The sequence below is a fragment of the Cornus florida genome, unplaced genomic scaffold, assembly GCF_030987335.1.
Source record: "Cornus florida cultivar Cherokee Brave unplaced genomic scaffold, ASM3098733v1 CherokeeBrave_3.0.0_Hap2_Chr01, whole genome shotgun sequence".
NCBI classification, from domain to species: domain Eukaryota; kingdom Viridiplantae; phylum Streptophyta; class Magnoliopsida; order Cornales; family Cornaceae; genus Cornus; species Cornus florida.
This window is the reverse complement of record NW_026775571.1, coordinates 84,132,182-84,138,936: the sequence shown is the minus strand read 5'-3', so window position 1 is coordinate 84,138,936 and position 6,755 is coordinate 84,132,182. Positions and strand designations below refer to the sequence as shown.

General features: G+C 38.4%; 1 pseudogene; it reads right to left on the bottom strand.

Annotated features, from left to right (window-relative positions):
* Positions 1–4,833: 4,833 nt before the first annotated feature.
* Positions 4,834–4,932, bottom strand: LOC132284402 (small nucleolar RNA R71; annotated as a pseudogene).
* Between the last annotated feature and the right edge of the window lie 1,823 nt (positions 4,933–6,755).

Below are 6,755 nucleotides of genomic sequence, written 5' to 3'. Positions count from 1 at the left end.
AGCATAAATCATCAAAGGTTTCACCTAAGCAATGATCTATCAAAGTCCTTATCAACATGCCATTAAACCATTTCATGATCTTACTATCATTGTCACCATAAGAGTGCAAGCAACATGATTAAAAGAATAAACCATTAAAGATAGATAATTGACTCAACATTAATCATTTAAATACATGAAAATCCATTACAAGAGGCAAAATGCTCTAGACCGTGAAAAAACCAAAGATTATACATTGCAATCCCCAAAATAGAACTATACTAGGACATGCTTACAAGGAAGGGGCTTCATCACCTCCCTAGAAGGAGGTTTAGTTACCCATGGGAGCTTTAGAAGAAGGAAGAAGCTTGATCTCCATCCCCATTTTTGAGCTCCTTTGTTGTAGCTTCAAGAACCCTATTTTCTCCTCTTTTTTCTCTCTCTAAAAATCTTGCAAAAATGAGATATGATGTTATGTGTGGTCCTCATCCTTTTGTAGACATTCCTCTCCACCAAACAAGGCTCAAAACCCCACCAAAAGACATCTTCAACCAACCCATAAAGATGGAAATCAGAGATGAGGGAAACAAGGTGCAAGTGGGCTGAAGTGATGGTTCTCAGAGAGTAGTCTGCCCATAGTTCGAGCGCTCGAACTAAGCACTTCGAGCGCTCGAAGTTAGACCAGTATACTCCTTCCTCTTGACCTACTTTGCACTACTTTGGTAGAACATCCATAACTTTCTGTTTCGAACTCCAAATGATGAACTGTTTGAAGATTTAGAAAGTTAATTCAAAGCTCTAAATATGTCATGTTTTAATGGAAGTCCAGTTCTCGAGTTTGATTGGTCAAAAATGGAGAGAAAATTTAGATTTCACTGCTGCCAGAACTTAGCCTTGAGCACATTGCTATTCAAAGATTGAATAAAACACCATTTTTGCTCCTTTTTGGCCAATGAACCTGAAAATATATAAAAAAGTGCAAATAAAGATAATTTATAAAGAATAATCAAATAATGGATTTAACTAATGCAGCTAAAGGCGCTTGAATATGCAATACCATAATGTAACTGCTGTGGTGCCTGTCCCTGAGGCTGCGGCGGTGCTGGTAAAGCTGGATACGTCTATCCCTGAATCTGTGAAACCTGTGGAGTTGGTAAAAGCACTGGCGCCCTCTGCCCCTGCTGCACATGTTGTCCCTATCCCTGTCTCTGTCCCTGTCATGCTGTAGGACACTGCCTGGAAGTGTGACCACGGTCAACTGATACTGCTGTAGAGCGGCATCTTACACCTGATTATAGGTAGTATAGGCTGGACTACCTATAATAGCTCTCTTGACAGACCACATCAGTCCCTTGACGAAACTATTGCGCTTCTTCTCCTCTGTATCCACCTCCTCCGGTGCAAAAAGAGATAAGCGCCTCATACTCTGCCACTGTCATGTTTCCCTGCTACAGATTGAGAAACTCAGTCTTCATGGCTGCCCTGACTGCATAAGGAAAGTACTTTTCTTCAAAGCGTGCACTAAACTCATCATAAGTCAATGTCATCCTCTCCTCTATGGTGGTAACTGACTCCCACCACTGCAGTTCATCCCCAACTAGCTTGAAGGTAGCAAACATCTGCTTCTAAACCTCCGTGCACTGAACCAGGCGAAGATGTCGCTCGATGTCCTATTTCCACTGGTGAGCTGCTCTCGCATCGATGGAGCCTGTGAACTCAAGTAGGTGATGAGCACTGAAAAGTGCGTATTTAAACCCCTTAAGCTTAGGCATTCTAGTACCTTTATCTAACTTACTTTACCGTTTTAGATTGATTTCGTATTATTTCTATTTTCAGGGACTTATCCCGAAAATAAGCTAACTTAGCCAAATAAGAGCTTAATTGAAGCAATTCTGAGGTTAAACAAAAAAAGGAGTTAAGTGGAGAAAGAAAGAAGCAAAATGAAGCAAAGTAGCAAGTTCGATCGATCCAAGTCCAAGGTTCGATCGATCGAACATTGATCAATCTCAGCACTTCAAGATAGATCCAAGCCTTGACCCAAAGCACTTAAATCCAAAAGTTCGATCGATCCAACATCATTCTTCGATCGATCGAACACCTTTGTCATTATCCAAATGATTGATCATATCCATAGCTGTACCACTCATTAACCACTTTTGTCCTTTTCCCATAAATATTTCCCATAAATATCTCGGATTTGTCTTTTTCCAAAAAGCTCAGTTGGTGGATCGATCCAGCCTAAGTTCGATCGATCTCACTTACTTTCGATTGATCGAACTTACTCCAGTGCGAAAAAGTTAAAACTCCATCTCATTGAAAGTTGTCCTTTATCCAATCATTAGGGAATATTGTATGTACGACCCCAGCTCATTTTGGGTGTCATTTTGACCTACCTATATAAGGATAAGGATTGCTTTTTCAAAAGGAGCCAACATTACTTTTCATATTATCTCTTGGAGAGGAAGCTTAGAGGATGAGGAGGCTAGAGACACCATTGGAGATCTTCATCAACAAGAAGCAAACCTCTTCCATGGAGTTAGGCCTTGAGGGTTGAAGCATCATCACCATGAGTGGCTAGACATCCTCTTGGGGCTAGAGTTAGCCCCAAGCATGCTTTCTATATCTTAATCTTGTGTATTATTGAGGGATTAGTGTTGTAATTAATGTTTTGACACTTTGATATATATAGATCTTGTTTAATCAATGATTTGTGTGGTTTAACGCTTCCAATTGATCATTTCATTCTATTCATATGTCTATGTATACTAGAGTTGATGTTCATGTTCTTGTCTCTAGATTTTGTGTTGTTGATGCATGTCTATGTGTATTGATGCCATGAATTTAGAGATTGTCAAAACATAGTGCTTAAAAGAATGTTTTTGTGATTTTCTTGATGGTTCATGCTTATCTCTTGATGGATTGTGCCTCTCCACTAGTTTATTTTCATGCTAGTAGTGTAGATGTAGTGTAGTTGTAGTGTAGTGTTAAATGGGAGGACAATCTATGCTTGTTGTTTGATGATCCAAGCTTTTGAATGCAATTAGCATATGTCTCTAATCTTGTATTGTATTTGGATTGTGAGCCTAATGAAAGCATTAATGACTTGGTTTGATTTATTGTGCCTTTTACATGTTGTTTAGACAATATATGTTTCATTGCTTAGATATATTGTGCCTTTCACATGATGTTTAGACAATACATGCTTAACTAGTCATCTTTGCTTGTTGAATCAACCAAATACACACACACCAATATTGCAACACCCTAATTGCCCTCATTAATCACTTGTCAATAATATAGAAATGCATTGCTTGGTGGTGATCTCTAAACCCCAAGACTCTTCTCTCTCTCTTACTTACTCTCCATTTCATTCAATTACTTAGTCTAATTTAGTTGCTCTTTAATCAACCAACCAACCAATTGTTTGATCATTTGACGTACTAGCCCTAATTACGATTCCACAATCAAGGCCGACATTGCTTAATCCCCATAATCCCTTGGGACGATCCCTACTCACCCTTACTACGTTAGTAGTAGTGTTGGTAGTGGTTTTTATAAATTTAAACTTGACACAAAAGGCTTTTCTTGAACCGCATATTCACTACATCAATTTTTTTGGCGTTCGATAGTGGCCCTCGTCAAATTTTGGCACCGTTGCCGGGGATTTGTTGATTAGATTTGACAACATCGGATTTGTGGAATTGATTATGATTAGTACTCTTTTGATCGTATTTTTATTTTATTTTTATTTTTCTTTTTGGTTACTTATTGTGTTGTTCATACTTAACTAGGTGCATTGTTGGAGAGGAAGCAAGCAAATGAGCCATTGAACATTCAATTCAAGCAAGCAAAGAAAGGAAAAATGCTAAAAACTTAAAAAAATTTGCTAAGCTAAGCTTTAAAATTTGGAGTTGAAGTGCTAAAGGACCTTTGTGAGATTTTCTTTACTCAATCCCTTAGTTAAATCGTCGGCCCGCGTGGAGGCTTATTTTTTATTGTCTTGCATCATTGAGTTAAAGTATGGGAGTATGAATTTAATGTTTGTGGAAGAAGTCTAATTGCATTGTTGTGAAGGCATAGTGTTTGTCATTCTTTGTGTTTGTTGTGTTTTGTATTGTGCATGCATGGACGTCGTTCATTGAGACCAACTATTGCCCCTCTTGATTTGCATGTTGAATCTATCGTTAGAAATCCTAGGGGAAGAGGAAGTTCAAATAGAACCAATCCATCAATGGATGACCATAATGATAACCATATTGAGGACATTGGTCACATAGACCAACAAGGTATCCTTCATCCTAATGTGTACAATGAGAACATACAAGTACTATTAGGCATGCCTAGGCCATTCATTCACCAACCACCACAACAATAAGGCCAAGTTCCATATGGAATGCCAAGGCCAATGTATGCTCCATAACCTCCCGTCATTAATTAAGGAATTCATAACCAAGGTGTTCATGTTGCACCTCAAGTAGCTAATCCACCTCTTGCTTTAAGATATCACTATGTGCCTAATGAATACAATGCACCCACATGCATTCAATTGCCACCATTTAGAGCACATCATTATGAAATTAAAGCACAAACTATTCAAATGCTTCCTAACTTTCATGGACTTCCTAGTGAAGAACCTTACAAGCATTTGGATGAGTTTGTTGAAGTATGTTCCACCGTAAAATATACGGATATGCCAGAAGAGGTTTTAAGACTCAAACTTTTTCCATTCACCTTAAAAGACAAAGCAAAGTATTAGTTTAACAATCTTAGGCCTTTTTCAATCACTTCTTGGGCGGAAATGCAACAAGGGTTTTTAAAGAAGTACTATCCGGTTTCTAAGACCAATGCCATGAGGACCTCAATTCGAGAATTTTAACATGGGGATGGAGAAACGTTTCATGAGGCATGGGAATGCTTCAATGAATTGCTTAGGAAGTGTCCACATCATGACATGCCCGAATGGCAATTAGTTCAATATTTCTTTGATAGCTTATCGGATAACTATAAGGGTATGGTTGATGCTTCCATGGGTGGCTCTTACATTGATAGGCATGAGGATGACGTGTGGCATCTCTATGAAAGCATGAGTGAAAATTCTTTGCATAGAACACTATCATCCAAGAATAGTAGAAATTCACAAGGTAGGAAGAATGTAGACTCACATCAAGTCGAACATTCAAATGAAATAGCCACCGAAATGAAGTCTTTGTCTCAAAGGTTTGATCAATTTTTGATTAACCAAAATTCGGCGAACCAATTATCTTCCTTTCCTAACCATTCTCATTGTACATCAAATAAAACATGTACGACTTGTTCTAGTGTTCTTCATTTTACTTCTCATTGCCCTCATGGACAAGTGCATAATGAACCTAATGAACAAGTCAATGCGGCTTTTGTAAACCAAGGGAATAATCCTTATGGTACTCATTATAATCCAAGTTGGAGGAATCATCCGAATTTCTCTTGGAAAAACCAAAGAGAAGGCTTAAACCCTTCCCAAGGCAGTTTCCAAGGGAAATACATTCCACCTCCACTTCAAAACCAAGGATCCCAAGGTTATAGACCTTATCAATCATAAGGGAATCAATTTGCTAATTCTCATTTTCCCAACCAATCTTATTCCCAAGGAAACACTAGAAGTCCCGCCTTTGAAGAAAAAGTTTTAAATGCTTTGGGGACTCTTGAGGCTAACGCACAATTACTTCATTCTCACTCTCAATCCATTGCTAAGCTAGAAACCCAAGTAGGGCAAATAGCAAGCACTCTCAATGCAAGAGAGAAGGGAAAGATGTCTATAAATGCCCCACCTAAGCAACAATGTGTTGTGGAAACCCATTCCTCATCAGAAGTGCATACCATTGAACATGTTAATGCGGTGACTACCTTGCAAAGTGGTAGAGTTGTGGACAATCAAGTTGAAATATCCAATGAAGAGAGTGAATCGGTGCAACCTCAAGTTGTCACCCATCCCGTTTTATATCCCATTCTTCCTTCATTGCATACACATGATGTTGCAAATGAGAAAGTTTTGAAAAATGTGTTTGAAAAAGAAGTTTTGAAAAATGATGTTGAAAAGGTTTTATTGAAAAATAATTTGAAAACTTCTTGTGCTAAAGAGAGTTCAAAAGAACATTCTAAAAAAGTGTTTGAACCAAAGGTTCCATTTCCGGATGCCTTAAAAGGATCTATTTCAAAAGACAAGCAAAAGGCAAAAACCAATGAAATCATGGAAATGTTTAGGCAAGTAAAAGTTAACTTTCCACTATTGGATGCAATCAAGCAAATTCCGACTTATACCAAATTCTTGAAAGACTTGTGCACCAAAAGCGGAAGAACAAGAGCCAAGCACCAAGAAAAGTGGTTTTAACCGAGCAAGTAAGCTCAATTTTGCAACATAACATTCTTCCAAAGTTTAAGGACCTCGATTCACCCACTACATCATGCATCATTGGTGATCATATCATTAATCGGGCACTTCTTGACTTAGGAGTAAGTGTTAACCTTCTTCCATATTCGGTCTATATTAAATTGGGCCTAGGTGAATTGAAACCGACGTCGGTAGTTTTGCAACTTGCCGATCGATCCATTAAGAAACCTAGAGGTGTCATTGAGGATGTTTTGATCAAGATTGATAAATTCTTCTTCCCGGTTGATTTCGTTGTCATTGACACGGAACCAGTTTCCAATCTTAAGAGCCAAATTCCCGTTATCCTTGGCCGTCCTTTCTTGGCAACCGCCAATGCCAACATCAATTGTAGAACAGGGGTGATGAAGAT